We start from the raw sequence: 23,315 nt of genomic DNA, 5'->3' as shown, positions 1-23,315 counted from the left end.
GATTTTTCTGGCCCAAAATGAGAGAATCCCTGGAGCATCACTGTCGTAGGTGTGTGCGGTGTATCCAGCGTAAGACTCTGCTCACTAGAGCTGCCCCAATGGGCCACCTAAAAAGTACGGGACCTATGGACTTAGTCTGTATGGACTTCTTGTGCATCGAACCTGATACCCATGGCATAGGAAACGTGCTGGTCATCACTGATCATTACACCCGTTACGCCCAGGCCTTCCTGACCAAAGATCAAAAAGCCATTACGGTGGCTAAGGTACTCTGGGAGAAGTATTTCATGCATTATGGGCTTCCTCAACGCCTTCACTCCGACCAAGGACGGGACTTCGAAAATAAGTTAATCAAAGAATTGCTGAACCTTCTACACATCAAGAAGTCCCGTACCACACCTTACCACCCTGAAGGGGATGCCTTACCGGAACGCTTCAACCACACTCTGCTGGACATGTTGGGCACGTTAACCGGGGTGGAAAAGACTAAGTGGAGTCGTCATGTGGAATCTCTCGTCCATCCTATAATTGTACTCGACACGAATCTACCGGGTTCTCGCCCTATTTCCTCATGTTCGGCCGTGAAGCCAGACTACCGGTGGACATACAGTTGAGAGTCTCCACAGATGGGGTACATAATACTACCCACCTCCGCTATGTACAGAGATTACAAGAGAGTCTACAGAGGGCCTACGGGCAAGCTGAGAAATCCGCCGAAAAACTGAATGCCGGCAATTAAAGATGGTATGATCATAAAGTAAAACACAGAGACATTAAACCTGGCGATGCCGTGCTTCTCCGCAACCTGGGAGTACCGGGAAAACATAAGTTGGCCGACCGATGGCGGGAGGGAGTGTACGAGGTGATTTCTCAATTGCCGGGCCTTCCAGTCTACTGTATCAAAGACTCGGAGGGTCGGGTAAAAACTTGGCATCGTAATCATCAGCTCCCTATTCCTCAAGTAGAGGAAGGAGAGTTGGAATGGCCGGCCTCTCCTCTGAATGGAGACATGTCATCAGAAGAAGTAGGAAACAGTGAAAATCTGGAAGATCCCCAAGAGGGAACCTCTCAAAGGGACCCTCCACAAGGAGCATCTCCCAAGGGAGCTTCGGGTAAAGAGCTCAGGGAGCAAGCACCCCCGGCGGTGGCTCCGAAAATCTCAGTATTAGACCCTTAGAGCCCAGGCTTCGTCCCAAGCCCAGACAGGTCCGAGAACACAAGCCCCTCAAGGGAAGAATTTAGCGCAGCAGAAGACAACCGCCACTCTCCCGCGGGAGTGGCCAAACAGTTGTTGAGAAGGAGTCATAGAAATGGGCAACCTCCAATGAGGATGGCCTATGATCAATTTGGGGCACCCCATTATGAGGCTCAGCAGTGGGCTCGCAATCGGGTTTAATCCGTTATTATCATGTTCAGTGAAATGTACCAGTTGATGTAGAGACCAATGTATTAGCTGTTTTTCATTATATAATGGTTGTCCAAGCGGGGTCGTTGGAATCCACAGGGGGGAGGATGTAGCCGTGACCCCTGATTCACCCTGCTAGCAAAGGGAGGTTGCGCCTGCACAGTCGTGAGTTGCAAAGCCCGCAAAGGTGGAGAGTACTAATTGGTGGTGGGTACCTTGTGACAGAGTTAAGCCAATGGGCTGAGGAGGTGGAGGAGAGAAAGGGAGGTGGTTGTGCGCACGTGGAGTCAGAGCTGGTTGGAGAGGAGTGGAGACAGAGCTGCGGTGTGGGGAGGCTAACAGCCCCTGCGCCGGCCGTGTGCCCCCGGCCCAGTTAGGCCCCGAGTCACCGTAGAGACAAGCAGAGCTAGGGATTTCCATAGTGAGGTTCCTGGTTCCCGTAGTACCATTCGATTGGAGCAGGACTGTAGTACTAGCGGGAGAACTGGGCTCAGACCCCGCTAGTCCGTTACGAGTGTCCGTGTGGGATCACCCTGGACTGCCGCGTGGGTGGGAGGACGACTTCTGCCTCGTGCGGATCCTTTGCGAAGAGTGTAGAAGTCCCGGGTACCGGAGTACCCGGCAGGTATTTCAACAAGTGCACCAACGGTACCATCCACTCATTTGGGACACAGTGGCTGCGCAGTCACCCTTACACATCCACACATATTTGGCTCACTTGTGAGCGGGAGGACTTATCCCTTGGGGATTGGACACGGGGTGGGATCACCCGGTGGAGGGATCGGGGAGTGTTGGTGTCCGCCGTGATGCGGTATAGAGTGACTCCGAAAGGAGGGTTATTGTGTGTATGTACATACGAGGTTTACATGCAAGTAAAGGCAGTTGGTTACGTTATTAGGCTGTGTGGTGGTGATTACTGTATATACGTCCTGCGAAGACCCACTCCCCCCCTGGCGGGAGCTGTCGCAGGTGGAGGCGCTGCACCCGTTGTAAGTTATTGCGCGAGTACCCCAGTCTCTCCGTGGCAGAAACTTTAGGCCCTGTGAGCCTACAGGTGATACAGCACATAGTAGCGGCCTGCGAGCGATAGGAAGCAGGGCTACACATTCAATAAAAAACAGAGAAAATACTGTGCGCTACTATCTAACCCAGAATTTAGAATATAAATATAGTGCAGTGACTAAACCACATAAATAAGTGACCAAGAAATAAATCACAATAACCACAGTGAGGGTGTATATACTGCACCGACACACTTTATTCGAGCAAATGCCCAGTTTGTACCTGGCAGATACCTGGAATCCGCCGCTGCTCACCTCTTGCATGCTTCGTTGCGTTTGCCTTCCCAGCCACGGTTCATGCCTGGCTGACGGGCGGCTGATCTGTTAAATGATAATGATCAGGATTTAATAGGCTGCAATGCTTCGCGTGTCCACCAGATGGCATAAATTCATGAATTTTAATGCAGTATATATATATATATATATATACAGTACTGTATATACACAGTATATATATATATATATATATATAACAACAACCCCTATAAGCCCTAACATACAGTACTGTACACATACAGTACTGTATACTGTATGCATATACATACTGGGCGGCGGGGGCGTGATGTGTTTGCAGCAGAGAGAGATCCGCTGCTCTTTCTCTGCGCAAACATCCGCACATTAAAAATTATTTGAAATACATTTTTATTGATAGTGTAGATGTGCAGGGGTTCTCCAGAGCTGAACCGCGTTGGTTTTAGGTCTGGGGACCCCGTGCCCCCCGAGATACAGGCCCCTTTAGGGGGTGCCGGTATCCCTCTGCTTGGTTTAAAGGTCCGATCACGTGACCGCGGCCTGTAAACCAAGCAGAGCAGTGGGATACCGGCACCCCCTAAAGGGGCCTGTATCTCGGGGGGCACGGGGTCCCCAGACCTGAAACCTGTGCGCTTCTGCTCTGGAGACCCCCTGCACATGTACAGTATCAATAAAACACATACAATATACAGTATAAATAAACACTCGTTCTTTACCTTAGCGGCTATGCGCTATGGTAAAGAAGCATAATTTCTGTATTTTTAATAATATTGTACAGTGAGCAGGGGGTTCCCTGAGCCAGAAATTAATGCTCAGGGACCCCCCCTGCTCCTGCTCAATATTATTAAAAATACAGAAATGCTGCGTCATTACCATAGCGGATAGCCGCTAAGGCAATGAAGGGGTTAACCCACCGTGCCCGCTTTATTGTGTGTAGTGGGTGGGGATGGGTGAGGGGGGGTATTTGGCCCTTGGTGGGAGTTTAGGACTTGCGGGGGGGTTGCGGGTGCACTTAACCCCTTCACGACCGTAGCAGTTAATACCGCTACGGTCATGAAGGGGTTAAGCCCTCCCGCTACCCCCCCGCAAGCCCTAAACAAGCACCGTTGGGGCTAATACCCCATTCACCCACCCTCCCGCTACCCACAATAAAAAAAATACACACACACAGCAGCCCCACAATTAATAAATAAATCTAAATAAATAAATAAATAAATACATGAAGAGAAATAAATATATACTGGATATATATACAGTATATATATAATAACAATCCCTATACATATACAGTATATACTTTGTATATATATACACTGTATATATATCCAGTATAATATTTATTTATATATTTATTATACCAGTATATATATACATATACATATACATATATATATATATATATATATATATATATATATATATATAATATATATATATATATATATATATATATATATACAGTATACAGTATATATACACACATGATGAACCAATAGTACAAATACATGTAGAATGGTTATCAAAATCATACTGTCCTACAGATAACGCTTCTCTATACAGACAATAATAATAATCCATTTTAATAATCCTAACTTATTTTACAATATAAATCATAACATTCCAATCCACACAGTACATTGCATTTACATTGTATAAATGATGCATAAAATCTATGCACCATATACATTCTGCAAATGAATGTTAACAATATAATTGCAAGCTACTCTACCAGTAAATACAAACACTTCCAAACAATTCAACTATTTTAACCAATCAAGTATACAAAAATCAATATATACTGTAAGTACCAACCAGAAAACACAATTTAAAACCAAATCTAACCCTTACAATACCAAGGATTACATCTATCTAATTGTAAAAAACCTTATACATTATACACAGCATTGTTTAAAGCCCCCTCCCCCCTAATGTTTCTGTTAAACAGATTACATTGAAGGGAGAGAGATGTAAAGGCCTAAAGCCCCCTCCCCCCTAATGTTTCTGTTAAACAGATTACATTGAAGGGAGAGAGATGTAAAGGCCTAAAGCCCCCTCCCCCCTAATGTTTCTGTTAAACAGATTACATTGAAGGGAGAGAGATTTTACAGAAACACACATTAGGGGGGAGGGGGCTTTAAACAGATTACATTGAAGGGAGAGAGATGTTTCTGTTACCAGTAAATCTCCCTCCCTGCATTGCTAACCACCCTCACCCCCTACCCACATACCGTTACCCCCCCCCCCCATCCTGACCATGGCCCCTCCGCTTCTGCAAAACAGACACAAAAATTAAAACATACAAAGTAATGTCCCCATACCCCTTAATCACCATAGCGGTTATTAACCGCTACAGTCATGAAGGGGTTAACCCACCCTCACCCACCACTCGGGATGCCTACATACCCTCCCACACTAACCCCCCCCCCCACCCGTGAGGCCTAACCACCCAGTCAGTACCCACAAGGGAGGCCTACCCACATACCGTTGGGGAAACACCCCACCCCCACCCCAGTACCCACAATAAAAACAGTACAATGACCCACAATAAACAGCATTATATTTATTAAATACATTACCCACCCCCTGTGCCCCCCCATAAATACAAGATTTATTCTTTTACATTCAGGGTCCATAACGCAGCCCCACGCTAGTCCCCGGTGGGCTGGCAGGGCACCTGGACAGACCTACAGTTTACCAGCAGCATTCCACAGGTTCTGGAGGCCTGCTGGTGGATCCTGCCAGCACCATGGCGCCCAGGTGGTCTCCTTGGGTCACCGTGAGCCACAATTGGGTCCCCACGGTAGGCCCAAGGATGTCTGGGAGCCCCGGGTCAAACCCACAGGTGTCTGCGGGGCCTCGGGTGGTTCCCATGGGGGTCTGGGGAACTCACGGGTGCTCACTACGGGTCCGCGGTGCCCCCACAGAAGTGGGACCACACATCATCATCCCCGCACCTACGGGTCGGAGGTGCCCCCACAGAAGTGGGACCACACATCGTCATGCCCGCAGACTACGGGTCGGAGGTGCCCCCACAGAAGTGGGACCACACATCGTCATCCCCGCATGTGTCACCCGTGGAACCACCAGCCTGCTACCCTTTAGGATACCCGAGGATACCCACAGGTGGTCTCCATAGGCCCCACGCAAAACCACGGAATCAAACCCTGAATGTAAAAAAAATAAACCTGGCCTATACATTCAATACATACACCCTCCCCCCCAACACCTACAGTACAATAATGTGCAAAATAACTATTATCCAGATATGAATAATAGATTAATTGCCCATTATTAAAAACATTAACTAGCATATACAAATAAATAAAGTACTACTGACCTCATCAATACGAAGTGTCCGATGCCAGCGCCTTCCTTCTCTTGCCCACACAATACATAGCCAAAACCAAGGCAATACATTGCAAGTACATTCAGATATCAATTAACCCCTTAAACACCTTATCGGATAATAACCGCAAAGGTAATTAAGGGGTTAAGCCACACAGGCACGATACCCACCCTTCACCCATGAATTTGTACTGTGGCTTCATCATGCAACTATATATATATATATATTGTGACAGAAACCAGGGGTTGGTAATAAACTCCATATACAGGGCTCCCAGGATACTGAACAGTTTCTGTCCTGTCTAAGCTGAACAGGGCAGCCTCGTGGTACAGGCACTCCATTCCACAGTTTGTCTGCTGCCTGTTTTCTGTCACCTGTCATGCTGATTAGAGTTCAGGTATATAAGACCTGTTTCCTGTTTCCTCTGAGCCCCGCCCAAGAGCCTGGAAGGCTGCTGAACTGCAGAGGGGTGAGAAAGCCTCTTTCCCAAATCGCTTCATTCATTCTGTTAGTTTGTCTAAAGACTGCAAAGGTACTTATTTTGTTGGTGGAAGTGGACAAGCCACTTCCAACTCTGAGTCAGGGACATCTAAGTTTAAGTTATCGCTCAGACGAGCAGCTTTTTGTTTGGCTTTGTTTTCTGTTTAAACTGTGGCAGTCTCAGTGCCTGGGACTGAATAAACCAGGCATAGCCTGTTTAAAGGAACAGTACGTGACGTCTCATCATTTAACCTACCCTAAAAGACCGTGTTCTAACAGTCCCGGACAGACGGCGGAGCCCCGGAGTAAGCCGTTTGTCACATATGGTGGAGAATGCGGGCAGAACACTGAAAGGTCTGGGGGTTAAAGAACTTTAAAAAAAAAAAAAAAAAAAAAAGAAGGTTTTTTTTTCTCTCTCTCCAAACAAGATGGAAGACGTGGTGAGTGCGCTGGTACGCAATGTCGCTGTCCAGAAAGACGCGAATGAAGCCCAGCAACAGGCGAGTGAAACCCAGCGACAGCTGTTAATAGCCCAGCAAGAGACTAATGCAAACCAGCAAGAGACAAACCGCCTGCTGAGAGAGGAGCAAAAGCGGTTCGCTCAGGGCTTACAGCAGGAACTCGAGATCCTGAGGGGGACTATCAGTAACCTTCCACTGGCAGAGGCAGCCCCAGTTCCGAAAATGACCAGGGCAAGCCACTACCTTCAGAAGATGGGACCCTCGGATGATGTGGAAGCCTATCTTCTCACGTTTGAACGCACGGCACAGAGAGAGGGATGGCCAGAAGCTGAGTGGGCTGGTCTAATCGCACCCTTCCTAAGCGGCGAACCCCAGAAGGCTTACTTTGATCTAGAGCCAGCCGAAGCTAACGTCTATGCAAAATTGAAGTTCGAGATCCTCGCCCGCCTCGGCGTAACCACGGCTGTTCGTGCCCAAAGGTTTCACGCATGGTCCTTCACGATGGATAAAGCCACCCGAAGCCAGATGTATGACCTCATCCACCTCGCCCGGAAGTGGCTACAACCCGAGATCAACTCAGCAAGCCACATCGTGGAACGGTTGGTCATGGACCAGTTCTTGAGGAAACTTCCCTCTGCCTTACGCCGTTGGGTCAGTCGGAGTGACCCCCACAATGCGGATGAGCTTGTGGCCCTTGTAGAAAGGTACAGTGCAGCAGAAGAGCACCCGCAACCCACAGTCGTGGAGCAACCCCACTATCCGAGGTTCCAGGACTCTTCCAGAGACGGTAAAAGGGTACCGGGGTTAAGGGGCGCTGAAGAGCGGCGACCACCTTCACGCCGCTCCAGCAACAGTGGTTCGCACACTAAGGGCAATAGCCAACATGGGGAGCCGGGAAAAGGCTCTAAGTGGGACACAGACTATGTACCTAAATGTGTAAATTGTCATGAGAGGGGCCACACAGCAAAAATCTGCCCACTAAATGATGAGCCCATGCAATGCAACAGCGTGGAACCTTATTCGCTGTTGTCCCAATGTATGGGCCCTAGCCCAGAGGACCCCTTGAATAACCATCTGTGGGCATTTGTAAAGGTTAATGGTAAGAGGGTTCGGGCACTTCTTGACTCTGGGAGTATGGTCACACTAGTGTCCGAATACCTATTGCCCATTAAGAAGAAACAGGTAAACAGTTCTCAAAGAGTGGCAATTTGTTGTATACATGGGGATAATCATGAATATTCCACTGTTGATGTTTTTTTTGAAACAGAATTTGGTTCTTTAGATTTCAAGGTGGGTGTTGTACCCAAACTGGCACATGATGTGTTAATAGGGACCGACTTTCCCCATTTTCTAAAAATGTGGTCCCCAGCTCAGAATAGCGCCCAGAGTTCAATAGCAGACCATAACGAAGTGTTAGAAGAAACAAATCCTTTCCCTTTTTCAGAAATGGAGGTTGACGAGGGCCCAAATAAGAAGGGGGAAAAGGAGGAGTGCTGTGAAATTCCCTTCCCCATCACTACTTTGGTAGGGAATACCCCAAATCAAGATGTTGATCAGGCACTTACCACCCCAGTACAGGATAAGACCCTCGCTGACCTAGAGGTCAGTCCTGGGAGTTTTAAGAAGGCCCAGTGGGAGGACCCCACATTAGCGGTAGCAAGGGGAAATATACGGGACCAGAATAGTACTCATGGCCAACCAGATAGGTCACTTGCTTACCCCTACTTCGAGGTAGAGAACGACCTAGTATATCGGGTTGATAAAAGAAAATCAGTTACAACTAAACAATTGTTGGTACCACGGACATTCCGTAACGTAGTATTACACCTCGCACATAGTCATCCATTGGGGGGACACCTAGGGGTGGAAAAGACAAAAGAAAAGGTTCTCCGAAGCTTTTATTGGCCTGGGGTTCTGGCAGAAATGACAAACTATTGTTCCTCATGCCCAGAATGTCAGATCACCGCCCCGTTCAAAGCATACCGCAGCCCATTGGTACCCCTTCCCATAATAGAGGTACCATTTGACCGGATTGCTATGGATCTAGTAGGACCCCTAATAAAGTCTGCTAGGGGACATCAGCATATATTGGTAATATTAGATTATGCTACCCGATATCCGGAGGCAGTTCCCCTACGTAGCACCTCTGCTAAAAACATAGCAAAAGAGTTAGTACTTCTGTTTTCCCGGGTCGGAATTCCTAAAGAGATCTTATCTGACCAGGGAACACCATTTATGTCCCAAGTAACAAAAGAGCTATGTAAACTCCTAAAAATCAAGCATCTCAGAACCTCAGTCTATCATCCACAAACAGATGGTTTAGTGGAAAGGTTCAATAAAACCTTAAAGAGCATGTTACGCCGGGCGGTCGATAAGGATGGGAAAAACTGGGACTGTTTGTTACCATACCTGTTATTTGCCATTAGGGAAGTTCCCCAGTCATCCACAGGCTTCTCCCCGTTTGAACTATTGTATGGCCGACATCCAAGGGGCTTACTGGATATAGCCAAAGAAACTTGGGAACACGAGGTTACCCCTTACAGAAGTGTAATAGAGCATGTTGCCCAAATGCAGGACCGCATTGCTGCAGTCCTACCCATAGTGAGGGAACACATGGAGAAAGCTCAAGAAGCACAAAGGAATACGTATAATAAGGGTGCTAGGGTCAGAATTTTTTTTCCAGGTGATAGGGTACTAGTTCTGGTTCCCACCGTGGAGAGTAAATTCCTTGCTAAATGGCATGGGCCATATGAGGTCTTGGAAAGAGTGGGAGAAGTAAATTATAGGGTAAGTCAGCCAGGTAGGAGGAAACCTGAGCAAATTTCCCATATAAACCTACTCAAGCCCTGGAAAGATAGAGAGGTCTTGTTAACCCTAGTACCCCCAGGTCCGTCAGAGAATCAAGAAACTGACCCAGAGGTTAGCATAGCTGAAACACTGTCCGTGCATCAGAAACGAGAGGTCCAGAGTTTAGTGAGAAGGAACAAAGAAATCTTCTCTACACAGCCAGGTAAAACTAACGTAATTAAACATGACATAGTCTCTGAACCGGGGGTCCGAGTTAACCTTAAACCGTACCGAATGCCAGAGGCCAAGAGAGAGGCTATAAGTTTAGAGGTTAAAAAAATGCTAAAACAAGGCGTAATTGAGGAATCCCAAAGTGGGTGGAACAGCCCTATAGTTTTAGTCCCAAAGCCAGACGGTACAACAAGGTTTTGTAATGACTACCGGAAACTAAACGCGGTGTCAAAATTTGATACTTATCCTATGCCCAGGGTGGATGAACTTGTAGAGAGACTGGGCAAAGCCCGATATCTCACAACCCTAGACCTAACAAAAGGGTACTGGCAGGTTCCCCTCACAGAAAGGGCAAAAGAAAAAACAGCCTTCTCAACCCCAGACGGCCTCTTTCAATATAAGGTGCTGCCTTTTGGCTTACATGGAGCTCCCGCCACATTCCAAAGAATGATGGATAAAATTTTAAAACCACATGTTCGGTACGCTGCCGCCTACCTGGATGATGTGGTAATCCATAGTGAAGATTGGCAGTCCCACCTTCCAAAGGTCCAAGCTGTGCTCGACGCAGTTCGGTCTGCTGGACTAACTGCTAACCCCGCTAAATGCACTATTGGTCTGGAGGAGGCCAAGTATCTGGGGTATTCTATTGGTAGAGGGTTACTCAAACCACAAACACTCAAAGTAGAGGCGATACAAAATTGGCCAAGGCCAGTCACAAAAAAACAAGTAAGGACCTTTTTGGGGTTAATTGGCTACTATAGGAGGTTTATTCCCAATTTTGCAACTAAGGCAACCCCACTAACCGACCTCACAAAAGCAAGAGGACCGCTAATGGTAAAGTGGTCCCCCGAAGCCGAACAGGCCTTTAGAAGCCTGAAAGAAGCTCTCTGTGCCCAACCAGTGTTGGTCACACCTGACTTCTCCAAAGAGTTCGTAGTCCAAACCGACGCATCTGAGGTAGGGCTGGGGGCGGTACTCTCCCAGGAGTCTCAAGGGGAGGAGCACCCCATCCTTTATTTAAGTAGGAAACTAAATCCCCAGGAGAAAAATTACTCCATAGTCGAGAAAGAGTGTCTCGCAATAAAGTGGGCTGTAGAGACACTCAAGTATTATCTGTTGGGGAGAAAGTTCCGATTGGTCACAGATCATGCACCCCTTACCTGGATGTGTCAAAATAGGGAGAAGAACGCTAGGGTGACCAGGTGGTTCCTAAGCCTACAGCCCTTTAAATTTTCTGTGGAACACAGGTCGGGGCACAAACATGGCAATGCCGACGGGTTGTCAAGGATGCACTCCCTAATATCCATGGTCGCTCACCCCTCGAGGTCTGAGCTGGGGGGGAGGATATGTGACAGAAACCAGGGGTTGGTAATAAACTCCATATACAGGGCTCCCAGGATACTGAACAGTTTCTGTCCTGTCTAAGCTGAACAGGGCAGCCTCGTGGTACAGGCACTCCATTCCACAGTTTGTCTGCTGCCTGTTTTCTGTCACCTGTCATGCTGATTAGAGTTCAGGTATATAAGACCTGTTTCCTGTTTCCTCTGAGCCCCGCCCAAGAGCCTGGAAGGCTGCTGAACTGCAGAGGGGTGAGAAAGCCTCTTTCCCAAATCGCTTCATTCATTCTGTTAGTTTGTCTAAAGACTGCAAAGGTACTTATTTTGTTGGTGGAAGTGGACAAGCCACTTCCAACTCTGAGTCAGGGACATCTAAGTTTAAGTTATCGCTCAGACGAGCAGCTTTTTGTTTGGCTTTGTTTTCTGTTTAAACTGTGGCAGTCTCAGTGCCTGGGACTGAATAAACCAGGCATAGCCTGTTTAAAGGAACCGTACGTGACGTCTCATCATTTAACCTACCCTAAAAGACCGTGTTCTAACAGTCCCGGACAGACGGCGGAGCCCCGGAGTAAGCCGTTTGTCACAATATATACTGTATATATATACAGAGATATATATATATATATATATATATATATATATATATATATATATATATATATATATATATATATATATATATATATACATACACACACGTTATATACACACCCATGATAAACCAATATACAGTACAAATAAATGTAGAAGGGTTATCAAAAGCATACTGCCCTACAACCAAGTAAACAAAAATCAAAAGCCAATACATTGCAATTACATTCAGATATCAATTAACCCCTTAAACACCTTATCAGATAATAACCGCAAAGGTGATTAAGGGGTTAAGCCACACAGGCCCGATACCCACCCTCACCCATGAATTTGTACTGTGGCTTCATCATGCAACTATATATATACAGTATACTGTATATATATATACACAGAGAGACAGAGAGAAAGAGAAAGAGAGAGAGAGAGAGAGAGAGAGATATACAGTATATATATATATATACACACACGTTATATACACACCCATGATAAACCAATATACAGTACAAATAAATGTAGAAGGGTTATCAAAAGCACTGTCCTACAACCAAACTCTTCTCCATACATACACACTAAATTAAAATCAATTTCCTTTAATATTCATAACTGATCTCTCAATCTACAGTAAATCATCACTAAACCTCTGAAAAGCCATTTAAACAACTTACATTCCAATATAAATGATGCCTAAATATCTATGCACCATATACATTCTGCAAGTAAACAAAACTCAATTAGCAATCATTATTTACATCCCTAAACAATTCACACTAGATCCCGAACAATAAAACCATTAACAAATTCACGCCTAGAGCAGAACAATTAAGCCTTTGAAAAAATATAAGTACCGACAAAAATACAACCTTTACAAACCAAGCCTATCCCTGACCTTCCTCAAACACACAATACAATACCAAGGAATACATCTATCTAATTTTAAAATACTTTAAACTCACAATAAAGCATACTGTAGCAGCATACACAAAATAATTTAGGTTTAGTGATGATTAAGATTGAGAGAACAGTTATGAATATTAAAGGAAATTGATTTTAATTTAGTGTGTATGTATGGAGAAGTGTTTGGTTGTAGGACAGTGCTTTTGATAACCCTTCTACATTTATTTGTATATTGGTTCATCGTGTGTATATATATATATATACTGTACTGTGTATACAGTATATATATATATATATACTGTGTATATATATATACTGTGTATATATATATATATATATATATATATATATATATATATATATATATATATATATATATATATATATATATATATATATATATATATATATATAGTTGCATGATGAAGCCACAGTACAAATTCATGGGTGAGGGTGGGTATCGGGCCTGTGTGGCTTAACCCCTTAATCACCTTTGCGGTTATTATCTGATAAGGTGTTTAAGGGGTTAATTGATATCTGAATGTAATTGCAATGTATTGGCTTTTGATTTTTGTTTACTTGGTTGTAGGGCAGTATGCTTTTGATAACCCTTCTACATTTATTTGTACTGTATATTGGTTTATCATGGGTGTGTATATAACGTGTGTGTATGTATATATATATATATATATATATATATATATATATATATATATATATATATATATATATATATCTCTGTATATATATACAGTATATATATATATATATATATATAGTTGCATGATGAAGCCACAGTACAAATTCATGGGTGAAGGGTGGGTATCGTGCCTGTGTGGCTTAACCCCTTAATTACCTTTGCGGTTATTATCCGATAAGGTGTTTAAGGGGTTAATTGATATCTGAATGTACTTGCAATGTATTGCCTTGGTTTTGGCTATGTATTGTGTGGGCAAGAGAAGGAAGGCGCTGGCATCGGACACTTCGTATTGATGAGGTCAGTAGTACTTTATTTATTTGTATATGCTAGTTAATGTTTTTAATAATGGGCAATTAATCTATTATCCATATCTGGATAATAGTTATTTTGCACATTATTGTACTGTAGGTGTTGGGGGGGAGGGTGTATGTATTGAATGTATAGGCCAGGTTTATTTTTTTTACATTCAGGGTTTGATTCCGTGGTTTTGCGTGGGGCCTATGGAGACCACCTGTGGGTATCCTCGGGTATCCTAAAGGGTAGCAGGCTGGTGGTTCCACGGGTGACACATGCGGGGATGACGATGTGTGGTCCCACTTCTGTGGGGGCACCTCCGACCCGTAGTCTGCGGGCATGACGATGTGTGGTCCCACTTCTGTGGGGGCACCTCCGACCCGTAGGTGCGGGGATGATGATGTGTGGTCCCACTTCTGTGGGGGCACCGCGGACCCGTAGTGAGCACCCGTGAGTTCCCCAGACCCCCATGGGAACCACCCGAGGTGCCGCAGACACCTGTGGGTTTGACCCGGGGCTCCCAGACATCCTTGGGCCTACCGTGGGGACCCAATTGTGGCTCACGGTGACCCAAGGAGACCACCTGGGCGCCATGGTGCTGGCAGGATCCACCAGCAGGCCTCCAGAACCTGTGGAATGCTGCTGGTAAACTGTAGGTCTGTCCAGGTGCCCTGCCAGCCCACCGGGGACTAGCGTGGGGCTGCGTTATGGACCCTGAATGTAAAAGAATAAATCTTGTATTTATGGGGGGGCACAGGGGGTGGGTAATGTATTTAATAAATATAATGCTGTTTATTGTGGGTCATTGTACTGTTTTTATTGTGGGTACTGGGGTGGGGGTGGGGTGTTTCCCCAACGGTATGTGGGTAGGCCTCCCTTGTGGGTACTGACTGGGTGGTTAGGCCTCACGGGTGGGGGGGGGTTAGTGTGGGAGGGTATGTAGGCATCCCGAGTGGTGGGTGAGGGTGGGTTAACCCCTTCATGACTGTAGCGGTTAATAACCGCTATGGTGATTAAGGGGTTAGGGGACATTACTTTGTATGTTTTAATTTTTGTGTCTGTTTTGCAGAAGCGGAGGGGCCATGGCCAGGATGGGGGGGGGGGGGGTAACGGTATGTGGGTAGGGGGTGAGGGTGGTTAGCAATACAGGGAGGGAGATTTACTGGTAACAGAAACATCTCTCCCCCTTCAATGTAATCTGTTTAAAGCCCCCTCACCCCTAATGTGTGTTTCTGTAAAATCTCTCTCCCTTCAATGTAATCTGTTTAACAGAAACATTAGGGGGGAGGGGGCTTTAGGCCTTTACATCTCTCTCCCTTCAATGTAATCTGTTTAACAGAAACATTAGGGGGGAGGGGGCTTTAAACAATGCTGTGTATAATGTATAAGGATTTTTACAATTAGATAGATGTAATCCTTGGTATTGTAAGGATTAGATTTGGTTTTAAATTGTGTTTTCAGGTTGGTACTTACTGTACAGTATATATTGATTTTTGTATACTTGATTGGTTAAAATAGTTGAATTGTTTGGAAGTGTTTGTATTTACTGGTAGAGTAGCTTGCAATTATATTGTTAACATTCATTTGCAGAATGTATATGGTGCATAGATTTTATGCATCATTTATACAATGTAAATGCAATGTACTGTGTGGATTGGAATGTTATGTTTTATATTGTAAAATAAGTTAGGATTATTAAATGGATTATTATTATTGTCTGTATAGAGAAGCGTTATCTGTAGGACAGTATGATTTTGATAACCATTCTACATGTATTTGTACTATTGGTTCATCATGTGTGTATATATACTGTATATATATATATATATATATATATATATATATATATATATATATATATATATATATATATATATATATATATATGTATATGTATATGTATATGTATATTGTGACAGAAACCAGGGGATGGTAATAAATTCTGTATATAGGGCTCCCAGGATACTAGACAGTTTCTATCCTGTTTGGCCTGGGAGTGCAGCCTTATAATACATACACTCCATCCCACAGTTTGGCAAGCGCTGGAACTGAGGGATGAGAGATCCAGACCAGAATTTGTCTGCTGCCTGATTTCTGTCACCTGTCATGCTAATTAGGAATCAGGTATGAAAGACTGATTTCCTGTTTGCTCTGGTCTCCCCACAAGAGCCAGGAGGCTGGAAGGCTGCTGAACTACAGAGGGGAGAAGCCTCTTCCCCAAACAGGTTCAATCTTTCTGTTCATTTGTGTAAGACTGCAAAAGTACCGTGTTTTGATGTTGGAAGTGGAAAAGCCACTTCCAACCCTGAGTCAGGGATATCTAAGTTAAGTTATCGCTCAGGTGAGCAGCTTTTGTTTTGATCTGTTTTCTGTTGTATGCACTGTGGCAGTCTCAGTGCCTGGGACTGAATAAACCAGGCATAGCCTGTTTAAAGGAACAGTACGTGACGCCTCATCATTTAACCTACCCTAAAAGACCGTGTTCTAAACAGTCCCGGACAAACGACGGAGCCCCGGAGTAAGCCGTTTGTCACATATGGTGGAGAATGCGGGCAGAGCACTAGGGGGTCTGCAAACAAGATGGAAGACGTGGTGGGTGCGCTGGTACGCAATGTCGCTGCCCAGAAAGACGCGAATGAAACCCAGCAACAGCTGTTAATAGCCCAGCAAGAAACTAATGCAAACCAGCAGCAGACGAATGCAGCCCATCAACAGCTGCTAATAGCCCAGCAAGAGATTAATGCCAACCAGCAACAGGCGAATGCCAACCAGCAACAGGCGAATGCAAACCAGCAACAGACGAATGAAGCCCTGCAAAACGCGAATGCAAACCAGCAAGAGACAAACCGCTTGCTGAGAGAGGAGCAACAGCGGTTCGCTCAGGGCTTACAGCAGGAACTCGAGATCCTGAGGGGGACTATCAGTAACCTTCCACTGGCAGAGGCAGCCCCAGTTCCGAAAATGACCAGGGCAAGCCACTACCTTCAGAAGATGAGACCCTCGGATGATGTGGAAGCCTATCTTCTCACGTTTGAACGCACGGCACAGAGAGAGGGATGGCCAGAAGCTGAGTGGGCTGGTCTAATCGCACCCTTCCTAAGCGGCGAACCCCAGAAGGCTTACTTTGATCTAGAGCCAGCCGAAGCTAACGTCTATGCAAAATTGAAGTTCGAGATCCTCGCCCGCCTCGGCGTAACCACGGCTGTTCGCGCCCAAAGGTTTCACGCATGGTCCTTCACGATGGATAAAGCCACCCGAAGCCAGATGTATGACCTCATCCACCTCGCCCGGAAGTGGCTACAACCCGAGATCAACTCAGCCAGCCACATCGTGGAACGGTTGGTCATGGACCAGTTCTTGAGGAAACTTCCCTCTGCCTTACGCCGTTGGGTCAGTCGGAGTGACCCCCACAATGCGGATGAGCTTGTGGCCCTCGTAGAAAGGTACAATGCAGCAGAAGAGCACCCGCAACCCACAGTCGTGGAGCAACCCCACTACCCGAGGTTCCAGGACTCTTCCAGAGACGGTAAAAGGGTACCGGGGTTAAGGGGCACTGAAGAGCGGCGACCACCTTCACGCAGCACCAGCAACAGTGGTTCGCACACTAAGGGCAATAGCCAACATGGGGAGCCGGGAAAAGGCTCTAAGTGGGACACAGACTATGTACCCAAATGTGTAAATTGTCATGAGAGGGGCCACACAGCAAAAATCTGCCCACTAAATGATGAGCCCATGCAATGCAACAGCGTGGAACCTTATTCGCTGTTGTCCCAATGTATGGGCCCTAGCCCAGAGGACCCCTTGAATAACCATCTGTGGGCATTTGTAAAGGTTAATGGTAAGAGGGTTCGGGCACTTCTTGACTCTGGGAGCATGGTCACACTAGTGTCCGAATACCTCTTGCCCATTAAGAAGAAACAGGGAAACTGTTCACAAAGAGTGGCAATTTGTTGTATACATGGGGATAATCATGAATATTCCACTGTTGATGTTTTTATTGAAACAGAGTTTGGTTCTTTAGATTTCAAGGTGGGTATTGTACCCAAACTGGCACATGATGTGTTAATAGGGACCGACTTTCCCCATTTTCTAAAAATGTGGTCCCCCGCTCAGAATAGCGCCCAGAGTTCAATAGCGGACCATAATGAAGTATTAGAAGAAACAAATCCTTTCCCTTTTTCAGAAATGGAGGTTGACGAGGGCCCAAATAAGAAGGGGGAAAAGGAGGAGTGCTGTAAAATTCCCTTCCCCATCACTACTTTGGTAGGGAATACCCCAAATCAAGATGTTGAGCAGACACTTACCACCCCAGAACCGGATAAGACCCTCGCTGACATAGAGGTCAGTCCTGGGAGTTTTAAGAAGGCCCAGTGGGAGGACCCCACATTAGCGGTAGCAAGGGGAAATATACGGGACCAGAATAGTACTCCTGGCCAACCAGATAGGTCACTTGCTTACCCCTACTTCGAGGTAGAGAACGACCTAGTATATCGGGTTGATAAAAGGAAATCAGTTACAACTAAACAATTGTTGGTACCACGGACATTCCGTAACGTAGTATTACACCTCGCACATAGTCATCCATTGGGGGGACACCTAGGGGTGGAAAAGACAAAAGAAAAGGTTCTTCGAAGCTTTTATTGGCCTGGGGTTCTGGCAGAAATTACGAATTATTGTTCCTCATGCCCAGAATGTCAGATCACCGCCCCGTTCAAGGCGTACCGCAGCCCATTGGTACCCCTTCCCATAATAGAGGTACCATTTGACCGGATTGCTATGGATCTAGTAGGACCCCTAATAAAGTCTGCTAGGGGACATCAGCATATATTGGTAATATTAGATTATGCCACCCGATATCCGGAGGCAGTTCCCCTACGTAGCACCTCAGCTAAAAACATAGCAAAAGAGTTAGTAGTTCTGTTTTCCCGGGTCGGGATTCCTAAAGAGATTCTATCTGACCAGGGAACACCATTTATGTCCCAAGTAACGAAAGAGCTATGTAAACTCCTAAAAATCAAGCATCTCAGAACCTCAGTCTATCATCCACAAACAGATGGTTTAGTGGAAAGGTTCAATAAAACCTTAAAGAGCATGTTACGGCGGCCGGTTGATAAAGATGGGAAAAACTGGGATTGTTTGTTACCGTACCTGTTATTTGCCATTAGGGAAGTTCCCCAATCATCCACTGGCTTCTCCCCGTTTGAACTATTGTATGGCCGACACCCAAGGGGCTTACTGGATATAGCCAAAGAGACTTGGGAACACGAGGTTACCCCTTACAGAAGTGTAATAGAGCATGTTGCCCAGATGCAGGACCGCATTGCTGCAGTCCTACCCATAGTGAGGGAACACATGGAGAAAGCTCAAGAAGCACAGAGGAATACATATAATAAGGGTGCTAGGGTCAGAATTTTTTCTCCAGGTGATAGGGTACTAGTTCTGGTTCCCACCGTGGAGAGTAAATTCCTTGCTAAATGGCATGGGCCATATGAGGTCTTGGAAAGAGTGGGAGAAGTAAATTATAAGGTAAGACAGCCAGGTAGGAGGAAACCTGAGCAAATTTACCATATAAACCTACTCAAGCCCTGGAAAGATAGAGAAGTCTTGTTAACCCTAGTACCCCCAGGTCCGTCAGAGAATCAAGAAACTGACCCAGAGGTTAGCATAGCTGAAACCCTGTCTGTTCATCAGAAACGAGAGGTTCAGAATTTAGTGAAAAGAAACAAAGAAATCTTCTCTATACGGCCAGGTAGAACTAGCGTAATTGAACATGACCTAGTCTCTGAACCGGGGGTCCGAGTTAACCTTAAACCGTACCGAATCCCAGAGGCCAAAAGAAAGGCTATAAGTTTAGAGGTTAAAAAAATGCTAAAACTAGGTGTAATTGAGGAATCCCAAAGTGGGTGGAACAGCCCTATAGTCTTAGTCCCAAAGCCAGATGGTACAACAAGGTTTTGTAATGACAACCGGAAACTAAACGCGGTGTCAAAATTTGATACTTATCCTATGCCCAGGGTAGATGAAGTTGTAGAGAGACTGGGCAAAGCCCGATATCTCACAACCCTAGACCTAACAAAAGGGTACTGGCAGGTTCCCCTCACAGAAAGGGCAAAAGAAAAGACAGCCTTCTCAACCCCAGACGACCTCTTTCAGTATAAGGTGTTGCCTTTTGGCTTACATGGAGCTCCCGCCACATTCCAAAGAATGATGGATAAAATTTTAAAACCACATGCTCGGTATGCTGCCGCCTACCTGGATGATGTGGTAATCCATAGTGAAGATTGGCAATCCCACCTTCCAAAGGTCCAAGCTGTGCTTGACGCAGTCCGGTCTGCTGGACTAACTGCTAACCCCGCTAAATGCACTATTGGTCTGGAGGAGGCCAAGTATCTGGGATATTCTATTGGCAGAGGTTTACTCAAACCCCAAACACTCAAAGTGGAGGCGATACAAAATTGGCCAAGGCCAGTTACAAAAAAACAAGTAAGGACCTTTTTGGGGTTAATTGGGTACTATAGAAGGTTTATTCCCAATTTTGCAACTAAGGCAACCCCACTAACTGACCTCACAAAAGCAAGAGGACCGCTAATGGTAAAGTGGTCCCCCGAAACCGAACAGGCCTTTAGAAGCCTGAAAGAAGCTCTCTGTGCCCAACCAGTGTTGGTCACACCTGACTTCTCCAAAGAGTTCGTAGTCCAAACCGACGCATCTGAGGTAGGGCTGGGGGCGGTACTCTCCCAGGAGTCTCAAGGTGAGGAGCACCCCATCCTTTATTTAAGTAGGAAACTAAATCCCCAGGAGAAAAATTACTCCATAGTAGAGAAAGAGTGTCTCGCAATAAAGTGGGCTGTAGAGACGCTCAAATACTACCTGTTGGGAAGAAAATTCCGGTTGGTCACAGATCATGCACCCCTTACCTGGATGTGTCAAAACAGGGAAAAGAATGCTAGAGTGACCAGGTGGTTCCTAAGCCTACAACCCTTTAAATTTTCTGTGGAACACAGGTCAGGGCACAAACATGGCAATGCTGACGGGTTGTCAAGGATGCACTCCCTAATATCCATGGTCGCTCATCCCTCGAGGTCTGAGCTGGGGGGGAGGATATGTGACAGAAACCAGGGGATGGTAATAAATTCCGTATATAGGGCTCCCAGGATACTAGACAGTTTCTATCCTGTTTGGCCTGGGAGTGCAGCCTTATAATACATACACTCCATCCCACAGTTTGGCAAGCGCTGGAACTGAGGGATGAGAGATCCAGACCAGAGTTTGTCTGCTGCCTGATTTCTGTCACCTGTCATGCTAATTAGGAATCAGGTATGAAAGACTGATTTCCTGTTTGCTCTGCTCTCCCCACAAGAGCCAGGAGGCTGGAAGGCTGCTGAACTACAGAGGGGAGAAGCCTCTTCCCCAAACAGGTTCAATCTTTCTGTTCATTTGTGTAAGACTGCAAAAGTACCGTGTTTTGATGTTGGAAGTGGAAAAGCCACTTCCAACCCTGAGTCAGGGATATCTAAGTTAAGTTATCGCTCAGGTGAGCAGCTTTTGTTTTGATCTGTTTTCTGTTGTATGCACTGTGGCAGTCTCAGTGCCTGGGACTGAATAAACCAGGCATAGCCTGTTTAAAGGAACAGTACGTGACGCCTCATCATTTAACCTACCCTAAAAGACCGTGTTCTAAACAGTCCCGGACAAACGACGGAGCCCCGGAGTAAGCCGTTTGTCACAATATGTATATGTATATATATATATATATATTGTGACATAGTCCAAAGATGTTAGGCAGCTTTCTGCCCCATTTTAGGTCAGAAAGTGCAGGAATAGTTAAAAATGATCCGTTTCACAGCTTCCCATTAACTCAGGCAGCTGGATGGAAAATCCAGACCACAGATTACAATGGCTCTAGTTCTCCCTCACCTGCTCTTCTAATCACATGCACAGGTATTTAGAGCAGAGAGGTTTGCATTTCACTCTCTCTCCTTAGAGCCTGGAGGCTGGGGGTATCGCTGCTCCCCTGCATCCAGTGTCGGGGTTGACGGCTCCTCCAAGTATCACAGTACCAGAGGATTTGCCTGGACACCACGAACAGATAAGACAAAACAAATGGTTATTGCTGTTGCTAAAAGACTGTGCTGTATCTTGTGACCCTATATGAAAGAGCATTGTTTTAAGCTGGGGAACCAGTTTAGTTGGCCAGCAGCTGTTAGAGAGACTAATTCTGATGTGTAGTGAGATCCCTGAAAGGGATAGGATTTTGCTTATATGATTTTGGTTTTATTTCTTGAAATAACAGTGTGGGAAATATTGTAACACTGAAATGTGTGAACTGCTGAATGAAAGTATCTGAGTACCTCTAACCTTCACATGTTAAAGCTGCAGTACCTTACTTGGATGAAAATAAAGCAGGCAGAAGCAGCATAATACTTTGCATGATCCTGTTTGTTGTATAATTAACCCTAGAAGACTGTGTCGGGAAGAACCCAGACAGACGTCAGCACTACAAAAGAGGGGCGTTTGTCACTAATATATATATATATATATATATATATATATACAAAGTATATACTGTATATGTATAGGGATTGTTATTATATATATACTGTATATATATCCAGTATATATTTATTTCTCTTCATGTATTTATTTATTTATTTATTTAGATTTATTTATTAATTGTGGGGCTGCTGTGTGTGTGTATTTCTTTTATTGTGGGTAGCGGGAGGGTGGGTGAATGGGGTATTAGCCCCAACGGTGCTTGTTTAGGGCTTGCGGGGGGTAGCGGGAGGGCTTAACCCCTTCATGACCGTAGCGGTATTAACTGCTACGGTCGTGAAGGGGTTAAGTGCACCCGCAACCCCCCCGCAAGTCCTAAACTCCCACCAAGGGCCAAATACCCCCCTCACCCATCCCCACCCACTACACACAATAAAGCGGGCACGGTGGGTTAACCCCTTCATTGCCTTAGCGGCTATCCGCTATGGTAATGACGCAGCATTTCTGTATTTTTAATAATATTGAGCAGGAGCAGGGGGGGGTCCCTGAGCATTAATTTCTGGCTCAGGGAACCCCCTGCTCACTGTACAATATTATTAAAAATACAGAAATTATGCTTCTTTACCATAGCGCATAGCCGCTAAGGTAAAGAACGAGTGTTTATTTATACTGCATACTGTATGTGTTTTATTGATACTGTACATGTGCAGAGGGTCTCCAGAGCAGAACCGCACTGGTTTCTGGTCTGGGGACCCCCTGCTCCCCGAGATACAGGCCCCTTTAGGGGGTGCCGGTATCCCTCTGCTCTGCTTGGTTTACAGGCCGCGGTCACGTGATCGGACCTTTAAACCAAGCAGAGGGATACCGGCACCCCCTAAAGGGGCCTGTATCTCGGGGGGCACGGGGTCCCCAGACCTAAAACCAACGCGGTTCAGCTCCCGAGACCCCCTGCACCTCTACACTATCAATAAAAATGTATTTCA

The sequence above is a fragment of the Ascaphus truei genome, chromosome 2, assembly GCF_040206685.1.
Source record: "Ascaphus truei isolate aAscTru1 chromosome 2, aAscTru1.hap1, whole genome shotgun sequence".
Taxonomy (NCBI): Eukaryota; Metazoa; Chordata; class Amphibia; order Anura; family Ascaphidae; genus Ascaphus; species Ascaphus truei.
The sequence above is the reverse complement of the archived record's forward strand: the minus strand, read 5'-3'. Positions refer to the sequence as shown.